The sequence below is a fragment of the Perca fluviatilis genome, chromosome 22, assembly GCF_010015445.1.
Source record: "Perca fluviatilis chromosome 22, GENO_Pfluv_1.0, whole genome shotgun sequence".
Classification (NCBI taxonomy): Eukaryota; Metazoa; Chordata; class Actinopteri; order Perciformes; family Percidae; genus Perca; species Perca fluviatilis.
The window spans coordinates 29,400,324-29,425,322 of NC_053133.1; the positions used below are offsets into that span (position 1 = coordinate 29,400,324).

Consider the following 24,999-nt stretch of genomic DNA (forward strand, 5'->3'; position numbering starts at 1 on the left):
AGAATTGAAAGACGGCCTCATGAGGGTGGAAGGACACACATGTTCTCACAACACCAGGAGACACTTATTGTAGATATGGTCCGTCAGAACAATGCAATTCGACTGCATGAAATACAGCCACGGATTGTAGAAGACAACGTAGATTTAGAGGGAATAAATGGTGTAAGTCTGTCAACAATTGATCGTCTCCTGCAACGCAACAAGATAAGGATGAAACAAATTTATCGGGTACCATTTGAGCGAAACAGTGAGAGAGTGAAAGAGCTACGATGTCAATATGTGCAAGTAGGTTTTAACTCAGTACTAGAAAGTACTGTGTAGTTTGGGAAGCAGCACATGTATACATCTTACTGTGTCATTTATGGAACTAAATGTAGTTTTCACTGTGTACAGAGAATCTTTGAGCTTGACTCAATGGCTATGCCTCATGAATACATTTTCATGGATGAAGCTGGATTCAATCTAGGCAAAAGGAGAAGAAGATGGTCGCAACGTGGTAGGTCAACGCGGCCATTATTGAACTGCCCCGCCAGCGTGGTGGAAATGTAACCATCTGTGCTGCCATCAGCAGCTATGGGGTTCTCAACAGTCATTTACTGTTGGGCCGTTACAACAACCGAACTGCTACTAACATTCCTGGATGGTCTACGGGTGCTCTGCTCGAAAGCAGAGGGAGCGCGGGCAGGGGCGGCGCCCCATGTATGTTGTCATTTGGGACAATGTGAGCTTTCATCGTGGTCCAAGAATACGCGACTGGTTTCAAAATGAGCAGCATTTTATTAATGTCTTTCTTCCACCATACTCTCCCTTCTTAAACCCTATCGAGGAGTTTTTCTCGGCATGGAGATGGAAAGTGTATGACCATAACCCTTACACACAGGAAAACCTAATTCAAGCAATGACTGGAGCATATGGTGACATCAGCGTGGAATCTTGCCAGGGCTGGATTCGGCATGCTAAAGGATTCTTTCCCTGTTGCCTTGCAAGGGAGAACATAGCATGTGACGTGGATGAAGTCCTGTGGCCTCACCCAGCAGAGAGGCGTGATCCTGAGGCAGAATAAATGCTGTAAACATGTCTTATTTATTTTTCTTTACATAACTTTAGTCTGGTCCACATGAACTGTTTCTGTGTAGACTGGAGTTTGAGTTTTTCACATGGGACTCCAGATGTGCCCACTGTCATTTAGCAATCGAAAATAACTGTAATATCATATAAACAGAGAAAAGAGGCAAATGTCCATATTTCCATATTTGTTTCTGCTGCTCTTCTCCAGACTCTTATTGTGAAAGCGAGGCCGGTAGCGTTGTATCTTGACCCTAACAGGTGGGAAGGTGTCGGCTTCTTTCAGAGCGGTGAAACGCTGTTTTTCGGCTCTTTGGCCCTCACTTATGAACTTAACGTCGAAACCAGCGCAGATATGAGCGCAGAAATCATCTCACCACAGGCTTCATGTGTGATTCATGAAACGGTCGTATCACACCAATCAGACGTAAAAATGGTCGTAACATTGATAAATGCAGCGGCTGGAAACGATCGTCATTTAAATATCATGCCCCAATATATTCTCAGTTTTGAGGCCTCGTCCCTACAATTAACACATTAGGCGAGACGTAATGTGGCTGAGAAGCCACCTTTCGAGGTGAGAGACTGAAACCCTGATTCTCAGATTCCTTTGCACCAACGTGTACTTTTTGGCAGCCTGAAAACTGGTAGGCTATTAAAGGCTGTAGAAAGAATGGGGAATAGAAAGAGATCACTGATGCGGTCAACAGTGTTGCCGTAGTTAAACGGACTCCAGCTGAAGTTTATTTTAATTTATACCCTTGACGTATGCTATAGTCTTAATAGTAATATACAGAATTATATTGCAATCTCTTAGGCCTACATGGTGTACCTATATTTAAATAAACACACAGTAGCGGAATTTATGTAGTTTCTTTATTTTTACTCGTGTTTTCTTCATCTTTCACTTGTGGCCATTAACGTCACTTTAAAAGAGAAGGAAAAGAAAACCTGAAGAATAAATAAAAATGTTGTGCATCGTCATGTTTCTGGAGTATCATTGCCAAACATAACACTATACCTTTTAAAAGCGAGGAATAATATCCTGTCTCCTTGGTATAGCCCCCACTTGGGGCTGTGCTGGACACTGCTCTCTGGGCATCGGGTCATCTTGGTCCATCACTACATTTATGGCACCCAGTTTTCCCCGTGCGATATTGTGCAGAACACCACAGGCTCAAACAATGTTGCAGACTTTTATGCAAGACAGAGCCATCTGCCCTTAATCAATCTGATGGAGTGCTCCATCGGGCGCGTGTGCACTGTTGTACTGGCGATAGAGGTCTTCTAAAAGAGCCAGATCTGCCATTGCTGATAAGTGAGCAACTGATGACTTCTCCTTCTCCTGTTAACTGATTATATTCTGCAACGGGAAGTCCACACTGACTCAAAAACTTGCTCAAGACGGCGGTTGTCACGCTGCACAGACAGGTACTGTACAGGTACCGTTACTATGGTTACTGTGTGCTGGGGCTACAGCTAGCAGGCTAGTGTTAGCCACCCAGTCCTGTTAGCCTCCAGCTGTCACTGATCAGTCTGATAATCTCTAAAAACTCTCAAATCTCTCTGAAAATAGACTTTATTAAACTCTCAGCTCTCACATTAACGGACTACTTCAACTTGTATTACTTTATCAAGTTAATGAACTGCAGACCGACAGGTTTCATGACGTCATCACCACAGGTATATACAGGTCATATCATTAGTAACAGCTGTGAGCACCACTACTTCTGCTGTTGGACATGTCCTGTAAAGTGTGTGTGTGTGTGTGTGTGTGTGTGTGTGTGTGTGTGTGTGTGTGTATATATATATATATATATTATATATATATATATATATATACACACACATATATATATATTTAAAGACTTTATTTAGCTTTAAGAAGTAGGAGAATTTCTCTCAACACATGAAGAAAGACTTCATCCTTCAGTTTATCACAAACATTCAACATCACCACATCTGGAGGTACGTGGTTTTCACTGGCCAGGAAGGGGGAGGACAAACTAAAGCTGTCAGACAAATGTAGTGGAGTAAAAAAGCCAAGATGTCCCTCTGAGATGGAGCAGAACATCTTCTGTCTCTGTTGATCTGATTCACCGTCTGCATTTATATTTATATTTATACTAGCTCTGGGGAATTCACTCTCTGGAGTCCTTATGTTTCTTCTTCCCTGCAATGTAAGGCTTAACTACACGACTACACCTTCAAAGTCACTGTTCCATTATCTTTAATGTGACTATTATTTGCCACTGTTCATCACACCCCCAACCGGCCCCGTCAGACAATCGCCTATCAAGAGTCTGGGTCTGCCGAGGTTTCTTCCGTAAAAGGGAGTTTTTCCTTCGCCACTGTCGCAATAGCCACTGCTAATGCTTGCTCTTGAGGGAATTACTGGAATTGTTGGGACTTTGGAAATTATAGAGTGTGGTCTAGACCTACTCTATCTGTAAAGTGTCTCGAGATAACTCTTGTTATGATTTGATACTATAAATACAATTGAATTGAATTGAATTAATGTCAACAGGTGAACAGCTTCAGACACTGGAGGGCCTCACAGTCTTGGACTTGACAAGGTAAGAGTGGGTCTGAATACTGCAGTAATATTCAGCTTTCAGAGGTCAAATGACAAGTTTAGAACCGTGTGCTGAGTTGTGGCCGGTGACCTTTACCTCCATGATCCTGGGACACCCTCCAAATGTTAGTAGCACCTAAACTCCAACCTGAGTCAGAACTTACACTCAAACTAGTCTACGTTTGAATTTACACACAGCTGCTGCAACCCAGTGCATAGCATAGTTATAAAGTAAAGTACAGATATCGGGAAACTTCTACTTGAGTACAGTAACAAAGTATTTATAGTAGGCTACATTACACCAGTAGATTTGGTGTAGCGGTGGGGAAAGCCCTGGCAGCCATTGTGCTGATGATGACGATGATGATGATGATGATGATGAAGATGAAGATGAAGATGAAGATGAAGATGATGATGATGATGATGATGATGATGTTGATAGTGTGAAATGTAAATCTTGTCCCTTTTGTTTCTCTGTCTTTTGCTCAGCCGTAGAACTCAGAGACAAACTAGTACTACTGATTTAACAAACGTGCTATAATAAAAAAGAAGTGACGACTGTCTCCAACTCAGAAAAGAAAAAGTTCTGGCAGCTTGTTACCTGAACTTTGGCCCTGTAATTTAAAAAATGGGAAATTATGTGTGTAGCCACAGTTAAAATACAAAATACAGAATATTATCAGTTAGGTCTATTATATAAAATTCTCTCACACAAAGCTGCTTGGTTAGTCAACTTTTGAAAACATTGGAAAAATGTCGGATGAAGCAACAAAAGGTCGGAGGTCAAAAAGTAAAAGCGTAAAAAAACGCCAGAAAATACGAAAAACTATTAAAAGGCGATAACCATTGAAAAAGTGACATCTTTAATCTCCCAAAACCAACCTCTGTGGCCGATAAAAATTGTCAGAGCGCTAATTTATACAATTCAAAATGTAATAAACTAAATTACAGCCGTGAATAACGTTCTATGGACAATTTCTGTTAAAATATACAGACACAAAACTGTCAAAGTCAGATAGCCTTTCTCAATCTGATTTCTTTCTTGTGTTTATGGGGAACGTCATCTTTTTATGGCCAAAGTACCGTCCCACTACACAAGTTCACATTTCACAAGAACACTTCAAATTCCCAGAAATGTTCCTGACATAGCATTCTATTTGTTGGACTAAAGTTAAAGTAAACAAACATTGGTCATAAAAAAGAAAAAATCAAAGATCAATAAGTGTTATTTTTCGATAAGTTTTCATTAGTAGTTTTTTTGTCCCCAGCGTCTTTAAATAAAGTGGTTGTATTGTTGTTATCATGCTGTTATTTTGGAGTTCTGCAGGTGGCCTGTGCTGGTTTTATGCAATACCAGCAAGCAGGCATTGTCTCAAACTGTCTACAGTGTTCTGTGTGCTCATCATCTTGCGAGAGTGACTAACAAGAACGTTGTCCCCAAGAACACATCTGTTCTTTACATTTTTGGGATTGTGAAATGCCCAGAGTCTCTCCACTCTACCTCCCAGTAACATGGCCCAGTTAGAGGTGCTGCTGCTGCTGCTTCAACCTCTTGGGATCATCAGGACTCAGCTGATCCTCCAACACATCCTCGTTCTGATCACTCTTATAGAGACCACCATCTGATGAGAGAAGAAGACAATAGAAGAGATACATGAGTGCTTCCAGAGACTCCATTCATCATCTGTCAGTCAGTGATGAAGCACATCAAGTATAAAGAGCAGCAGAGACTTCAGTCCTGTTGAGACACCAAGTGGAGTGGCTGTGTAGAGAAGCCTGCTTCCTTTCAGCTCTCATGTTAACGTGTTGGAGTGAAGCTCACAGACCTGCAGAGACTTTGGGCATCAAGTTTGTTGACTCTGCAGGTTTCACTGCAGTACCAGAAAATAAACTGCTGAGAGTCCTGAACGCATCATTACTGCTGAAACAGAGAGATGTTCACTGCTCACTTTAATGATGATTTACTGCTGTTGGGATCCGAGCTGCTAAAAACATCTGAAGGAAATAAAGTTAAAACATAATATATGGAGTCTGTCAAAACAAAATGACAGAAGGACAGATATATTTATGATGTTAAAGATCTGACATGTTGATACAAAGACTGAACAGTAAAACATGAGCTGTGATTACTGGACTTCGGCAGAGCTTCTGCTGTGTATGAAGACAACATGGTTACTAAATGTAATACTGAATCTATGAAATAAGAGCCAGCGATTTGCAGGCTTCAGTCAGACTGATCTCAGAGCTGTGACAAAGATGAACTGATCAGTTGTTTAGTGTTGAAATGAGAGAACAAACACTTAGAGATCAGATTTGATGGTTGGACAGTTTTATGTCTCTCTACAAAATCAATTTATATGTGTAAACATTACAACTGGTGGAGATAAATGTATCACAATGCAATTTTTAAATGGCCTATGGTGAGATGCTAGTTAACATTACAAAGCAGGTAACGTTAATGTTAGCCTACTGTTAGTTAGAAGCTGGCTTAAACACAATTAAATGCTGACAGCTAAACGGTCTAACGTGTGATTTCACTGGAAAGGGTTCCAACAGTGTGCAGCTAAAGACACAGAGGAGACTATTTGAGTTTTGAGACAACCTGGACACTGCTGCTGAGGGAACAACAACTGAAACGGGACACTAGTCTAGCCTCGTAAGGTTGTAGCATTTAATGTTGTGAAAAATACCCTTCTGCCATTTAGTAGTTCTTCTTTTGTTTTTCACAGCAAATAACTGGTGAACATGATTACATTTTAAATAAATAATTTAAATTTGACATATGGACTTAACAATAAACAAACCGCTCTCTAATCTTAAATTGTTTGTATTTAATTTGCTATTTAAGATAAAATACAGTTTCAGTGTAACTTTTGAAAAGAGGACACATCTGTTATTTTGTAGTTTATAGAAATAAAGGAATATTGTTCAGTAATTTGTCTACAACTCATTTCGTTAAAACATTTTGAGAAAATTGTATCGTGAACTTCAAGTTGTGAATCGTATCTAATTGTGAGTTGAGTGTATCGTTACATCCCAAATACTAACTGTGTTTAGTTACTGCTGAAACCAGCATGGACTTAATCCAACTCTCTACTTACTTTAGAGTCTCCAGTCTACATTCTGGACTCTCCTTCAGATCACACAGCAGCTTCACGTCTGAATCCTTCAGATAGTTGATACTCAGGTTCAACTCTCTCAGATGGGAGGGGTTGGACTTCAGAGCTGAGACCAGAGGAGCACAACTGATCTTTGACAACCTGCAGCTCATCAATCTGAAAGAAGTATAAATGAAGATAAAAATCTATTAATAATCCAATCAGATGTGTTGAGGTTTTAAATGTGTAGCTCAACATTACTTTTCCTAATCAATGATCTTTCCCTAAAATGAGTATTGTTTAAAATTAGTTATATATGCAGTGCAGTTAAAATATTAATGCTATCATGTTTTGCTTCTTTCCACACATTTGATGATGAAGATCTCAGACCGAAATGTTGTATTTTGTAATAAACAATCACTTCGTAATGGTCAGTGCTAGGGATTCCATCTAAGCTCCTGAGCTGTGACCTTTGGTCATATTCAATGCACCTGCCCGACAAAAGGTGTTCAAAAAGCTTATCCTAGGTCACACATATTTATAAAAAGATATGATATATTACATTAAACAAAGGTACTTCTGTGAATTTATTTGCATCCCTTTAATTCTTATTGGCATACATATTAAGTATTTTCTATTTATATTTTATTTGTATGTTCAAGTTGAGAAAACACATTTCACAATTTTAGTTTTTGGTGCATTCTTTTGCATTTATAGTATTGTAAATCACAATTTGACTTTTTCTACAAATTGTACAGCCCTATTCCTTTTATGGTTTTAATTATGAATGTGTTTCACATATTAAAACATTAAAAACGATTTTGCAGTACATTGAAGAATAAATCTCAGAGTTTTCTGACAAACAAGTTTGAGTCCTGACTACATATGGTGACAAACTGAAAACAAACAAGGAGTTGTTGTGATTTCTACTCAAAAACAGAAAATAAGTGAACTGATATAAATTTAAAACTTATGTTATGGATTTACATTTAATACATATACACTGTACAAAAATACATGAACTGACTTCAGTGTTTCCAGTCTACAATCCGGCCTCTCCAGAAAACCACACAGCAGCTTCACTCCTGAATCCTTTAGGTTGTTGGAAACTCAGGTCCAGATCTCTTCAGATGGGAGGGGTTGGACTTCAGAGCTGAGGCCAGAGAAGCACAGCTGATCTCTGACAAACCACAGTTCCACAATCTGAATAAGGAATATAAGTGTTGATGTTTTAAATTGTAGCTCAACATTACTTTGTCCTAATCAATGAGTTTTCCCGTACAATGAGTATTGTTTAAAATGAGTTTTTAGTGTAGTTTTGATATTAATGGAATCATGTTTTGCTTTCCTTCCACACATATTTAAAAAAAGATATAATACATTAAACAAAGGTACTTGTGTGACTTTAATTTCATTCATCTGCCTCTTAAAATGTAAACTGTGTAATTTCGGTTAGTATTAAAGAAAATTGACAAATTTAAATACATGAATAAGATATAATACAAAATAAACTAAGTAAAGACTGAAACATGGAAAGTACTTTTGCTGCTCTCATTTCAAACCACAGACTGAGGCTATCACCACTGTCATCAACACACAGCTGACTGACTGAGAGATGTGCTTCATCCTGATCTTTAGAACTGGATCAGATGTGCACTGAGCAAAGTGAGATGCAGGTTCTCTTCATCTGAAATGTAATCTATAACCTCCCTAAACAAGAACAAAATACATGAACTAACCCCAGAGTCTCCAGTCTACAGTTTGGAATCTCCAATCCAGCACACAGCAGCTTCACTCCTGAATCCTTCAGGTTCTTGTTGTCCATCAGGTCCAGCTCTCTCAGATGGGAGGGGTTTGGACTTCAGAACTGAGTCCAGAGAAGCACAGCCGACCTCTGACAAACTGCAGCTCCTCAATCTGAATAAACAAATGAAATATATTCAAATCCATTCATAATCCAATTAGTGTGTTGATGTTTTAAAATGTGTAGCTCAACATTACTATGTCCTAATCAATGATATTTTCCATAAAATGAGGAGAGTGTCATTATCTTCTTGTGGATCATCATAACATCAGCCCTTTTATTCTGTCACATTTCCTCTTTCTCCAGCCCTTTCAATGATATTCTCTACCTGTTCATCAGATTAATCTGAATTCATTATGATTTTGATTTGCAATTATTCTCGATGTCTCCTGTGCTGCATTACTTGAATTGAAATTGAAATGAAAGCCTTTATTGTCATTATACTTTGCAATACAGCCGAAATCAGGATCGCCACTCCACTGGGTGCATACAATAAATACAATAAATAATCCTTACAGGACATATAAAAACAGAATAAAAACAGTAAAAGAGCAGTGATCAGATAAGTACAAGTATCAAAGTGCAGGAGTTAACAGTGAGTGACTGGGTTTGTCTAAATACATTTGTTTAGGGAAACTATCACTGCAGGAAAAGTGGGATTTTCGTCAGTAAGCGGCACTTTATATTGTCATCAAAGTTCAGGTTTACGACTGCACATGGCAATTAACAGACAACAACCAAAAACGGACGTGAATTGTCAGAAATTGAGTGGGCCTTGCTTAGCAGTTGTCTCCTCATGACTCCTCCTACCTCTAATCGGGAGGCTTTAACATGTAAAATGAAAATGCTGTGAGCTATGCAAGTGCAAATCAGGGGTAGCAGGGGAGTTTTACCCCAGGTGACATTGTACATTTTTCCAAAAGGTATTAACTGCTCTGGTATATATAGATCAAGCTCAGTATAGCCTAATTATAGACTCTTACATTTTAGCTTGAATTAATTTATTTAATTAAAGTATGCTAGATTAAATACTCTGTATGTCATTAGCAATGGCAAATGTTATGTGAAAAAGATACACAAAACAATTTATTTCAACAATTTTTCAAAGGTAAAATGTGCATTCCATGCAAACAACATCACAGCCTCCTAGAGCTAAAAAACTGTGCATAGTGGCATGACTACAGTGACCATTTCTTTGGTCTTGCTCATCCAAGATTGTCTGACACAGGCACCACTGTACAGTCTTCTAAGAGAAGTCTTTCTGCTGACACCAAAACACTGTGCTTCACATAAAGCATATCAGCTGTGTCATTGTAGGACAAAGTCCCAATCAATTGTCTTCTTAAAATACGGCAAATTCAGCACCATATTCACATATCCATGGCATATAAAGCTGTTGGCTCTGCTGAAATGGCCTCATAATCTGGACTTCAATTGTCCTATCGTTATTAAACTTTCCCAGTATTCCATTAAAAACTCACTGTAATTCACCTCTACACCAGTTTGTGCGTTGTTGCTCGCGCACTGCTGGTTAATCTGCTCTTTTTCTCTTTCTCCACCACCCCCACCACCCTTTACTGCTTTGATTTGAAAAATAGCGAGGAAGATAAGTCCTCCTATAGACCAAAAAGCTTGTATGGGAGTATTTCAGGCCAACTGGTAAAAGAGTTGTCTGTTCACTCTGTCAAATGTCACTTGCTTATCACGGGGGCAGAACACGGCACCTAAAAAGGAAACACACAGGAGTTGTTCCAGATGTACGGAGAGTTTTTCCCCCTCCATATCACCTCTGGAGCCGTGTCAGCCCCACAAAAATGAAAAGACAACGAAAGTATGTGATTATTAATGAAACAACGAGCTAGTCTGTACTGTTTATTAACTCTTTAGAAATACAATGACTGCCTTTGGATGTTAAACAGTCTACTTAGACTTTGACAATAATGTTTTAAACCCTGCCATGATTGCAAGTTTAAATGCGAGCAGCACAAAGCTGTGCTCCTGGCTGCTTTCAGCATGATTTATTATTAGGTAGAGCTAAAGCCGGGCCCGTGTAAGTTGCTTCATAAAAGTGTATGTTTTTGGTCTTATAATTTACAGGAAGCAGTACACCCTCTTCACAACTCGGAGACAAATGCATGTACGGCGCGACAAACCGGAGCAAGGGTGAGATTTAAAGAATATGCTTTCATTCTGCTGTATAAGGAAATATATATATGTTAATAGACCGATCTTAACCATACATTTTGTTTTCACAGACTCACCTCACCTCATAACGAGGCCATGACCTATTTCCTCAGAGCTATGTCTGCAAGCCCAGATTTACATGATGCTGACAATGACGGCATAATTGTGTGTAAGTAACCTTTACTGTTTTCTCCTTTCTTGTTTGAAAATTAAGAAGGCAGCAAAGAAAAGGGCCCTTACAGGGACAAACTGATAGGAACAACAATCTCTGAAACTGGTCCAGTTTATTAATCAGTCAGTGTCCACTAAAAGTTCAGTTTTTGCCGCTGACAGACTCAAATTATTATACTAAGTGTCTGACAACATTATGGAAAGGATCCCTACAGAGATAGACCTTTTAGTTAAAGAGTAAGATCCTTTTAGTTTAACATGAAACAGGCCCGAAAATCCCCCCATCAACAAACTCCACCAGACTCCATGTAAATAATCAGGACTTTTATCATCGTAAAACACACTTCATTCAAAGTGGACAGAAATAAAACTATCAAAAGCCGTCTTGGTTCATCTTTCCACTGTTCCAACCATCACCACTCTGGTTTGGTTGAAATAAACCCTTAATTCACCCATTTCCATGTGGAGATATGCTGGCTCTATACACCGCTAAAAAGTCCTGATTAATTACATGGAGTCTGGTGGAAATATGCTGGCTCTATACACGCTAAAAGTCCTGATTATTTACATGGAGTCTGGTGGAGATATGCTGGCTCTATATACGCTAAAAGTCCTGATTATTTACATGGAGTCTGGTGGAGATATGCTGGCTCTATACGCTAAAAGTCCTGATTATTTACATGGAGTCTGGTGGAGATATGCTGGCTCTATACACGCTAAAAGTCCTGATTATTTACATGGAGTCTGGTGGAGATATGCTGGCTCTATACACGCTAAAAAGTCCTGATTATTTACATGGAGTCTGGTGGAGATATGCTGGCTCTATACACGCTAAAAGTCCCATAACTAAAAGGTCTCTCTCTGTAAGGATCCTTTCCAGTCAGTGTGGGGTCTCTGTGCTGGACCAGAGAAAGGTCCTTTCTTCTAATTGCAGCCACCCAAGAAATCCGGACGTCTCCTTGTCACACGGAGACATGCTCTCCTTCCAGCCTGGTCTCACTGAATTCGTAAAATGGGCACGGACTGGTAACAGCTCATTCCGTGGTGGTGGTACGGAATGTGTGAAAAATCCGTGTGGCCACCACGGAAAACAATGCCAATGTAAATTCAATGAGAAGATGACGTGGCACGGTAGTGAGTAGTATGTAAGGGCCGGAATTCCGCGTAAGGAGGTTGGTTGGGGTGGTGGATGGGTAAAACACAGGACTTTCACTCAGGAGAGCGGAGTTCTTGCCCCGCGAGGCGTTTGTCAGTTCTGTTTTTATTTTTTTATTTTATTTTTTAAGGTAGTGTTCCCGCGTGTCCGCACGGAACCGTAAGCCCACCCACGACCTTTCCTGAACCCAACCGTCCCGTTCTTGTGTCTCGCAGAACCGTAAGCCCACCCACTTTTTTCAGCGATCCCGCGTATCCGTAAGCCCGTATTTCGTTTTCGGCGATCCGTGTTCATTACACCGGAATTCTTCCGTGGGGCCACACGGAATTTTGGCGATCCGTTGGCGTACGTGTTCATTTAACGGAATTATTCCGTGACAGTTCAACGGATTTTGTTGCAATTCCGTGAAACTGCCCACGGATTTTGAGTTAAGGGTCCGTGCCCATTTTTACGGAATTCTGTGAGATCAGGTTGCTCCTTCATGCTTTTTCTATGTAGGTAAACGAAAAAACTTTAACACATGGTTCCTATGGTTTCCACGACAATCGTGTGAGACACTGGAGCATTTTTTTTACAAAGCAGTGTTTTCCAGGCATTTAATAATAGTGAGGAATTGCAACAACCTCCTCTGCTACCAACACAAACAATGGCGGTTCTGGCGGGTAGCCTCCCAAAATGGCGGAAGGGGGCGCTGTGTAGTGACGTCATCTCCACAGCATAACAATGACATGAATATACAACATAATAGCATATATATATATATATATATATATATATATATATATATATATATATATATTGTCCCCATATATTTTATGGGGACAAAAATCCATATTTCATGCAGTGTATTGGCGTTTGGGGAGGAAGCTGTTTTTAAATCTGGTTGTGCTGCATTGTATAGACTTATAATGCCTACCAGAGGGTAGCAATTGAAACAGGTTGAGTATTGTCCTTGATGATGTTCTTGGCTCTTGAGAGAGTGTGGCTGAGTGCAATATCTCAGGGAGGGGAGGGGCAACCAATGATTTTTTCTGCAATCTTGATAATTCTCTGCAGACTCTCGCTGGAACTGTGTGTATTTTAATAATAGAAAAAAGGGGAAAGGATCCAAGACTGTCACATTTTAAATATTTGGGAATAATTGTGGACTCATAGCTGTCCTTTAGGAAACATGTGAAACAGGTCTGTAAAACTGTCAAATTTAATTTAATGAACTTTAGATATATTAGAAATCAGATCCCCTTACAGCAGCACAACTTTTTATGCACTCAGTGATTTGTTCACTCATATCATACAAGCTGGTCACACGCTGTAAAAAACACTTGCTCCACCTGCAAACACTTTATGAACAAACACTCAAGGCATTGGACAAAAACCATCAAGTTATCATAATTGTAACATAATCCAAAGACATAATCTCATGACCTTTGACTGTTTCTTGCTGATGTTAGTCTAGTCTATAAAGTAATCAATGATAATAATAAGCCGAGCTGGACGCATTCAAAGCCGATGTCCCAAGATGCAATGCGGGCATTCATTCACAGAATCAGACAGCGATCAGCGGGTCTATAACGCCAGTATCGCTTCAATGTACGTAAAGGGATCCGTGAGGCGTTGTTATGGCGAATACAACAACGACGGGGTGATCAGGACCCCGGCCGAATCTTCTTCTAGCGGATTTATTCATAGCTCTCCTCCAGAGGGAACAGAACTGCGTCCATGGCAACGCTCTGCTATGCATGGCAACGGTGTGTTATACTTAGCAACAGTTTGTTATCAAGAAAATAACAGACCGCATTGTACATTAGAATATAAGCAAGTCATGTAATAAATATATATAATCAGTAGTTTTGTCACCAGCAACAACACGTTGCTCAGTTATGTTCCAGTAAGTTATGCATCGTAATAACGTTTAAAAAAATCAGCTGAAGACTCCGGAAGTGACGTCGTAATTACCGCTCGGGCGGATAGAAAAGATACAAATACATAATATACGTAATATTTATGTTTTGTCCTAACGTTGTATTTGAGGAGTTAAACAATAAAGATAGCATCAATAATAAAATACAGTTTCATGTATTTGTCTCATGTATTGTGTGCTCGGCCGGCCCGTTCTCATTCGAACTTCGTAAAATAAGTACGTTTGGTCAGTGTCCTTCAAGCGTCTGATGCGACGAAAAAGGCACCCTTCGGGGTATTTGTGTAACCGTACTGGGAGAGCCCCAGTTGGATGAGATATAGCGAGTGGTATGTAATGGGAAATTGCTGCTTAAGGAAGGTGGTTGGAGTGGCGGATGGGTAAAACAACGGACTTTCACTAAGGAGACTTGGGTTCGCCCGCGCGTGTATTTGTTTCCCGTCTCCGGCGTGTGATTCCCGGCTTTTGAGGCCGGCGGGCAGCATCAATCTGAAATGGAATGAAGCCCACTCCGCGACGAACAGCAGAAAGAGGAGCCGGACACGTCCTCCAACCCACCCGGAAGAACTACAAGTGCCCAAGATTTGTAACAGATTCTGGGCCGTCTATAGTGGGAGTTGTAGTTTTTAAATATATTGGTATATTTCTCACAAGTAGAAGTTGGTAGTGTAGAATTTTGGATACACCCTGGGGGTTTTGGGATGGGGAACACACTGGTGTCATCAGATTTTAAAAATAGAATCATTAAATAGGTGAAAATAGCTTATTACCATATTTGACAGTTTTATGTGTGTAGCACCTTCTGTTGCTAAATGACATCAGCTGAAGACTGCTGAAGTGACGTAGTAATTACGCTCAGCGGATAGAAAAGATTGCTGCACGTAAAAAATAAAAATAAATTGCTGCCACGTTGTATGTGAGAATTTATACAATAAAAATACCAATAATGAAAAATAGTGTTTTATGCTAATCACTCTGATTTGCCTTGTCGCAGAAAAATACTAGGCCTATATAAACAAACTACAGTTGAGTGTTTAGAACACAGAACCTAATACGGCTCTTGGTGGACTAATGGGCATTTGTTTTGACTTGTAGGCTACTGTTGTGAAAAAAAAAAATAAACTACTTACAAAGAGAAGCATTTTTCATTTTATTTTCCATGCATAGTTATTTAAAAATGCAATTTTCTAATTTTGCAGTTGATGAATGTTAATAGCAAAGACTAAAGGGAAAAAAAACATTTTTTATGTGTGGGACTTAATTTGATTTAACATCACACTGCATTATTAGATGTTTTAAATAACTGACTTTTAAAAAATAATTCATGGTCGGCCTATCATATTAATTATTATTCAGAAGATGATCCTCATATCAATCAGCATGGTTACAGCTGGTAGCTATAACCTTTGAGACTACCTTTTCAAAATTAAGAAGGGACTAGTTTTAGGAACATTTTAAGCAGATTTTGCTGAGGTTTTTGTTCACAGAGATGTATAGCTTTGAATGGGTATGTGTACACAAACATATGTTTTGACATTTTTGCGCCCTTCTACTGCAGCCTACTGCACACAGACACAAGTACTTTATAATAATCTGCTAAAATAAAGACCAGAATGTGGTGCCAAACCAACAATCTCATTCAACCATTTCACAAAATGAGGAGTTTCATTCATTCATTTCATTTATTTGTATAGCACAAGTAAACACAACAGAAGTTGACCACTGTGCTTCACATAACAAGAGTCAGGAAAGAGAATAAAACATCCTTCAGACAGCAGAAAACATAAATAAAAATAAGAATTTAGAGAAATTGCCGCTCCAAGAGATAAAACTTTAGTTTGAGCTTAAACTCATAAAGAGGACAGCGATCTCAAGGAGACGGGGAGGCTATTTCACAGCCTAGGACCAACAACAGCAAGGCACGGTCTCCTCTTGACTTTAGACGCTAGCGTGGCTGGGACAGATTATAGTTGCTCGTGGAGTTGGTCGTGACATGGGTCAGAGGGTATGAGGTCATAAATGATGAACCAATCAATCGGCTCTGCTCCTATAGCACCTTGGTGTGTATATACAACACCTTTGGCTGGAAGGCCCCGTGTTGAAAGTGTGTCTTATCATTTAGAGCAGACACTCACAGTGAATCAGAGGGTTTATGTTATACAACGCTGCATTACAGAGCATTTTAATATGTCAGCAATATCTAAAAACATCTCATTTAAAGCTTACTTGTAAGGGGAGCAAAAGAATATGGTCTGATCAATATTTATTCTCCATGCCAAGTAGCTCTTATCCTCTGTCGGAAGAAATGGGTCCCCTATATGTAAACTAAATAATTCTAAACTATAGCCCTAATTTGGACCTACCTCAATTAAAACTTTAAATAATGTTGCTTGAGGCTGCAGGGAATAGCTTCATGATATGATGCATATAGGGTTGTGTGTTGCTCACTGTTTGTGAAAGATGAGCAATAGATTGTGGCTGTGTAATGTGATGTTTGAAGGCTTGTCATTTAGCAACAGAAGGTGCTACACACATAAAACCAGCTGTTATAGAAAGCTCTGGACCTCAGCTATCATGTAGATCAAGATGGAAGATGGACAAGATGGATGAGCTGCAGTCAATGATCGCCTACAATCACCTTATCCGTGAGTGTTGTCTGTTGATTGTTAAGCGAAACCTGGTTACATCCGCTAATCCCCGATGCTACAGTGGAGCTAGTAGGTCGCACTATACACCGCCATGACCGGACCGAAGCCTCCGGTAAGATCAGAGGAGGTGGACTCTGTGTTTATGTACTTGAGGATTGGTGCTTGGACAGTAGAGTAATTGACACTTACTGCTCACTGGACCTGGAGGCCATGTCTGTCCAGTGCCAACCCTTTTACCTGCCTCGGGAGCTAACGGTAGTCATTGTGACTGTTGTTTATATCCACCCAAATGCTAACGTTAGCGCGGCTCGGCCAGCTTCAGCTCATGGTAGATAAACAACAGAGGGCTCATCCGGATTATCGCGGGGGATTTTAATAAGGCCGCCTCAAGACTGTTCTCCTAAATTTCATCTGCACGTTAAATGTGCTACTAGGGGAGAAAACACATTAGATAATGTTTACTCCAACATCAAACATGCCTATAGAGTGTCACCCCTCCCCCACCTCGCGCAATCAGACCACCTTTCTCTGCTGCTCTCTCCGGCTTACACTCCACTCAGGAGGCAAACAAAACCTGCCACACAGACCATCACAGCCTGGCGGAAAAATGCTCTCATCCAGCTGCAAGACTGCTTTGTATCTACAGAGTGGAGTATTTTTGAAGATCAGGACCTGGACATATACACTGAGTCTGTCCTCTTCTACATCAAGTGTTGTATTGCCAACGTTACAGAGGAGAAACGCATCCGGATCAAACAGGAAGCCCTGGATGACAGGTGAAGTCCAGACCCTGATCAGAGCTCGTAACTTCGGCCTTCAAGACTGGAGACAGAGCTCTTTACAGCACCACCAGAGCTGAACTGAGGAGGGGTATTAAACAGGCAAAGGACTACTATAAGAGGAAAGTAGAGGGACATCTGATTGATAACAACCCGCGACAGATGTGGAGGGGTATCCAGGCCCTAACAAACTACAAAGGTCGCCCACCCCCCACATCCTCCAGCAGCAGTACCCTGGCGCAGAGGAGCTAAACAGCTTCTTTACCCGGTTTGAGACCACCACCACACACCTGCAGTCACTGCCTCCCCCTGGCTCCAGCACTCCACCTCTCTTTCTTCAGGAGCATGAGGTGAGGATGAAACTGAGAGCAGTGAACCCCAGGAAAGCTGCTGGTCCCGATGGCATTCGGGAGCCGTGGTTAAAAGCGTGTGCAGACCAGCTAACAGGGATCCTCACAAAACTTTTCAATCTCTCCCTGACATGCCACCATCCCCACATGTTTGAAGGCCTCTATTCTCATCCCCAGTCCCAAAACACCTGCCATAAACAGCAGGAACGATTACAGACCCATTGCTGACGACGCGTCTGTAATCAGGAAGTGTTGGAGCGATCAGTCTCCCAGCACATCAGAGACTGCCTCCCATCCTCTTTCGACCCGTGCCAGTTCACCTACAGGGCAAACCGGTCAACGGAGGATGCCATGGCTCACACTTCACAGCGCTGAGCCACTTGGAATACAAAAAGAGCTATGTGAGGATGCTCTTCGTGGACTGCAGCTCAGCGTTCAACACAATCATTCCGGACATTCTATGCAGTAAATTGATGGAGCTACAGATAGGCCCCCCTCACCTGCATGTGGATTAAAAACTTTTTGTCGAGCGCCCACAATCTGTGAGCATCGGCCCACACCACTCCTCCACACTCACACTCAGCACTGGTTCTCCTCAAGGCTGCGTTCTGAGCCCTCTGCTGTACGCACTGTACACCCATGACTGTTCTCCAACCCATCAGTCCAATCACATAATAAAATAATATATGATTGTCACCACCTTCAGGTTTCTGGGCACCCACATCTCTTCTAACCACTCTTGGACTCACAACATCAAGGCACTGATTAAGAAAGCTCAGCAGCGGTTACACTTCCTGCGTGTGCTCAGGAAGAACAATCTTGACACGAAGCTACTGCTGGCTGTTTACCAATCCTCTGTGGTGAGCGTACTAACGTACTGCTTGAGTGTTTGGTACGCAGGCTCCACAGCGGCGGACAGGAAGGCGGTGCAGGAAGTTATTAACACTGCACACAAAAATCATCGGCTGCCCACTGCCCAGCCTGGAAAACATTGCTACCTCCTGCTGCCTTAGGAAAACCAAGGCCATCTCCACAGACCCCTCACACCCTGCTACCCCCTATTTGATCTGTTGCCCTCGGGAAACACTACAGGTCAATCAAATCTCACACCAGCAGGCTGACAAACAGCTTTTTCCCCTGGGCCGTACGGACTGCCAATACTCATGGACACTCACTTTGTCCATGACTTTCATGGATAACTCCCTATAAGTGCTCACTTCACACTTTTTAATAATTACAGACATATTTTTTATCTTTTGGATTTTATGGATATTTATATTTAAATACATACGTATACATAATATACATAATATATATTTTATTATTATGTTAGTAGATACTATTTTAAATGAGAGCATATTGCTCGCTGAGCCTGTTTCTTGTCCTTGCCTGGACATACAGTATGTTGTTCCTTGTTGTGTGGTGCAAGGGTGGCTCCATGAGAGCACCCTAAATTTTGTTGTACCTTCACAGTGCAATGACAATAAAGGCTATTCTATTCTATTCTATTCTAGATAAGGTCTCCTAAGTTTATCCACTGTAAGCACTGTGAAATATGGTAATAAGCTATTTTCACCTATTTAATGATTCTATTTTTAAAATCGGATGACACCAGTGTGTTCCCCATCCCAAAAAACCCAGGATGTATCCACAATTCTACACTACCAACTTCTACTTATAGAAATATACCAATATATTTAAAAACTACAACTCCCACTATAGACGCGGCCCAGAATCTGTTACAAAGCTTGAGCACTTGTAGTTCTTCCGGGGTGGGTGGGAGGACGTGTTGGGCTCCTCTTTCTGTTGTCTGCCGTGACCGCCGTGGAGTGGGCTTCATTCCATTTCAGATTGATGCCGCCAGCTGAGCAAACAATACATGAGACAAATACATGAAACTGTATTTTATTATTGATGCTATCTTTATTGTTTAACTCCTCAAATACAACGTTAGACAAAAACATAAATATTCCGAATATTATGTATTTGTATCTTTTCTATCCGCCGAGCGGTAATTACAACGCCACCTTCGGAGTCTTCAGCTGATTTTTTTAAACGTTATTACGATGCATAACTTACTGGAACATAACTGAGCAACGTGTTGTTGCTGGTGACAAAACTACTGATTATATATATTTATTACATGACTTGCTTATATTCTAATGTACAATGCGGTCTGTTATTTTCTTGATAACAAACCGTTGCTAAGTATAACACACCGTTGCCATGCATAGCAGAGCGTTGCCATGGACGCAGTTCTGTTCCCTCTGGAGGAGAGCTATGAATAAATCCGCTTAGAAGAAGATTGACGCCGGGGTCCTGATCACCCGTCGTTGTTGTATTCGCTATAACAACGCTCTAATCTGATCCCTTTACGTCATTGGAAGCGATACTGGCGTTATAGACCCGCTGATCGCTGTTTGATTCTGTGAATTAATGCCCCGATTGCCTCTTGGGACATCGGCTTTGAAAGCCCCAGCTCGGCTCATTTGTTAGCCTACTGTTCTGTCTTATTTACTGTAATATTTCACCGGTAATAAGACCGAATTAATATTATTAAAATAAAGAAATGCATACCATGATAACAGCTAAATACATGTTGAAAGATGTAGCGTAATAGTTTTAAAAATATCAATAAACAACAAAGCAATCCAGCTTCCCTGGCGAAATAGACCGAAATAATAACATTAAAAGAAATACATATAAACCGTGATAAGATCTGGTGAATAAATGTTGATTAAAACCAGCGATTATTGGGGTAAAAATACCAATAATATCAAAGCTGTATCCAGCTTCTCTGCAGCCCAACTGGCAGAACGTTTCGTGCTGTGATTACGTAAGATGCTTCTCATTGAAATACATTAGTAGTAAAAAACGTGGCCCCCAACACAGCAAATCTTCAAAATAATGTGAGGGTATCACGTTCTAATAGATTTAATTTCGTAATGCCATCACGAAACTGATGTGAGACTGGGTTGACTCAGCTGATCCTTCATCACATCCTCCGTCTGATCACTCTGACAGAGACCCCTCCATCTGATGAGAGAGAAGACAACAGACGAGATAAATATGGCTGTGACTGTATGTAGTTTTCATACTGTGGTGAAGAAGCAACGTATCACACGGTATGGTGGTTAACAGGATTAAGCTATGAGCTAGCTGCTGGCTAATGTATGCAGTGTAAAGTGTAATGGTAAAACACTGCAGCACTATGTTGTTACCTCAGCTGAGAATGGAGAAATCTTCCCTTCTGTGTATATTAAATTAAGCATTACCTGTAGATATAAGTACTGAAGCCTACAAATAATTCATAGTAATCAAACACAAGAGAAATCCCCATTATATTTAAGCTTGAACATATGATAGAAGACAATAAATATTACCTAACCAAAGATTATTGTGTTCATTGTATGTCATATCACAAAAATCTTTTGTTTTGTCAAAGAGCAAATTCATGTTGTTTTTGTTAGCTGAAAGATTACATTGTGTGCTGTGACTGCCCCGGCACCCTTATAGCCTTGAGGATGGGACTGTGGGCAGATTGTCTATCTATATTGATCTTTGCTCTGATACTAACTGTGTTTAGTTTGATACTACTGAAACCAGCATGGACTGAATCCAACCCTCTACTGACCTCAGAGTCTCCAGTCTACAGTCTGGACTCTCCCTCAGATCACACAGCTGCTTCACGTCTGAATCCCTCAAGTTGTTCAAGCCCAGGTCCAGCTCTCTCAGATGGGAGGGGTTGGACTTCGGAGCTGAGGCCAGAGAAGCACAGCTGATCTCTGACAAACTGCAGTAATTCAAGCTGAAAAAGAATAAATGAAGATAATAATCTATTCATAATCCAATCAGATGTGTTGATGTTTTAAATGTGTAGCTTTACATTACTATGTTCTAATCAATGAGCTTTCCCCTAAAATGAGTAGAGAGATTTTGTCATTGTGGATCATCATCATGTCAGCTAATAAAGGATCAATACTATATTCATCCTCTAAACAGCTGTGTGATCTGAAACATCAATATCATTGCACAGACAGTTGTGAAAATATTGAAATTAACAGAAACAAATGAATAGTTCTACTTCAGCAAGTAAACATTAGCAATTTAAAGCATGTGTGACCATTTACCAACACTTCTAAACATTCATTTACTGTAACAACTAAATGGATATTTTCTACAGTTTCTTTAACAAACACAAGTCTCTTGTGAGTGGAGACTAGATTTACTACAAGAAACTAAAATATGAACAAAAAGAACATTTATAACTTTATGGATGTAAGTTATGTTTGTACATCAATTCAAATTCAATTGTTAAACATATTAGATCTATAATTGTTACAGAGAGTCAGTGAACTGACCGCATAGTCTCTCCGAGTCTACAGTTTGGACTTTCCAGAAAACCACACAGCAGCTTCACTCCTGAATCCTTCAGTTCTTTGTTGCCACTCATGTCCAGCACTCTCAGATGGGAGGGGTGGGACTTTAGAGCTGAAACCAGAGCAGCACAGCTGATCTCTGACAAACTGCAGCTCTGCAACCTGAATAAAGAATAAATGATGTAACTTTAGAAGACAATGTTCCTGTTTGAAATCAGTCAATGTTTAATAACCTTTTCAGAGAAACAGGATCAGGATAAAAACTGTGAAATACAAAAAAGTGAAAAAGAGCTCTAATTAATATTAGTGACAACATGCTGCTACTTCAATAGACTGTGGATGAATTATTTAGTGTTATTCAGTTATATTAAGGTTTTAAATCTGTAATTCAACATTACTCTGCTGCATTGACATGAATTAGACGTGTTCACTAAATGCAATACATTTATAATAATTATACACAGTAAGCTGTAATTTTGACAGTTTAAACAAGATCATCTTATTAAAGTTTTTTATAACTCAACATGTTTAAGTGTCTTGTGAAGGAAGTGTAGCTTATCTTCACTAACATCCTGATGTTACAGTTAGAGATGAGTCTTCTGAACACATCTGCTCATCAATTAGTTCACTTACTGTACAGCTCTATAAAACACAACTATCCTCACATGGACACTAATCATATAAAACAAATCTAACATTTCAAATCTGACTTTCCCTACATTCATAGTCAAGTAAATTTTATATATACAGCCCAATATCACAGATGACAGATTTAGCTCAAGAGGCTGTCTAACCTGTGCGCATGCGACTCCCTCTGTCCTTAGTAAAGGTCCTAAAACATGTCATCATACCTATCATCATTCATAAGGCCATGCTAACTAAGTTACAGAGATATTTAACATCCTTAGTTGAGTTCAGAGTGACCAACCATGACAGCAGATCACAGGAAATGTTGGCTTTTAAAGCTCATCATATATCAAACTGGTTAACTAATTCAAGTCAGAGACACTACAAAGTTCTACTTGTTCTATTTACAATAATGATTATGATCAATTTCTTTCCAATTAGTGTGTGTGTGTGTGTCTGCGTGTGTATGTGTGTTTTTTGTGTGTGCATGTGTTTGCAGGGCTCGACAACCACCTGTTCAATATTTGTGTTTTTAATATATAAAACAAATCTCAATTTAAAAAATCTGGAGAATCTCATTTCAAAAGATGCCAGTATTCTATGTGGATGTCTCTGTAAAGTAAACACTACATTCTTGTGCAACACAACATCTGAGCTCCTTGAATGGTATGATTATGCCGGTTTCAATTCAGAGCAGTGGTCAGTAAATATATTTTTAGGCTTCTTACGCATTCAGTCAGTTTGTGATCGTCTGGCCACGCTTTCTCTCGCTGTTTTATTACAGTTTTTTTACAAATAATCTCTTTCATGTTAACAGACTTCCATAACAAGCTGCTGCTCACTCTGTGTAGAGTATGAACAACACGGTTGGGAATTGGTAAGGGTACAGATTAGCTGAGTGTATGAGTGTGTGTGTGTGTGTGTGGTGTGTGTGAGAGAAGGAGGGACATCATCTCGAAAAAGCATTGAACTCTTTTTTAATGCTGCACGATTAATCTAATTGCAATCTTGATGTCACTCTGTGTGAATAACTAACCGCATAAACTGTGTGGGTATGCGGTGATCAGACTAATCTCATGAAATTGGCGTATTTATGACATTCCAATTCATACGCCATTATTAGGGTGTTATCAAGACACAATTCACTTTTTAGCATGTTTATCAATGCCGTTTGGCTTCCATTGACTTCCCTTACCTTGCGATTGCATGTGAATTGACGCCCTAGCGAGTAGTATGAAAGGGTGAAAATCCACATTGGGAGGTTGGATGGGTCAAACACCAGACTTTCACCCAGGAGAATGGGGATCGTGTCCCGCATGTCACGTTTCCTAAACTTAACTGTAGCTTTCTTCACGATAACACGGCAAGTGGTGTGTATGTTTACCGTACTGTATACATTGTAGACATACACGTGGATAACGAAATCATGCGTGCGAATAACACGCCACTTGGCTTAAGAAAGTCGGTGTGTATGTTTTACGCAGGTTATGATGTCATGTTGGTGTGAGAGAGAGAAAGAGGGACATCTTGAAAATTCATTGAACTTTTTTTAATGCTGCACGATTGATCTAATCACAGTCATGATGTCACTCTGTGTGAATAACTAACCTCATAAACTGTGTGATTTAAGTAAACTAAAAGGTGTGCTGTGTGCGTCTCACTCAGTGTCCACTCCAGTCTCCACGTTGTAACAGCCTTCACTTTACCGAAGTAGAAACAACAGAAGAAGACACTGGGGCTTAAGAAGCTTGGTGTTTTTCAGACTTTACCAAGAGGTTGTACAAAGTATAATTTGTAACTTAAAGATGCAGTAGGTAAGTCTTATAAAACTAACTTTCTGTCATATTTGCTGAAACTGACCCTATGTTCCAGTAGAACTACATGAATAATGTAATATAAAAAACAAAATCCAGCTCCTCTGGCACCACCTACAGCCTGTAGTGCGATTGGCAAAATTCCACCGCTCCCGGTTGATTTTCTCCGATCAGGGCCACAGAGGGGGTCTATCTGTATGTCAATCACTGCTCAGGCACGACGCATATAATAGCATTCTCCCCTCCCCTTCCCGCGACGAGCTGCAGAAAGGTTTCCCAAAACTCAGGTGAATATTGGAGTGGCTTTTCAGAGGTGGCGTGAGCTGCAGGATTTTAAAGATCTGAAGAACGATGCAGATGTAGCCATATTTCTTCTCGAGAGGTAACGTAATTACCATGAATGATTTATCTTTCACTTGGTTATTAGTAGT

General features: G+C 40.2%; 1 pseudogene; it reads right to left on the reverse strand.

Moving 5' to 3' along the window:
• Positions 1-5,438: 5,438 nt before the first annotated feature.
• The window catches only part of LOC120552573, a 33,238-nt pseudogene continuing 13,677 nt past the window's right edge, over positions 5,439-24,999 (reverse strand).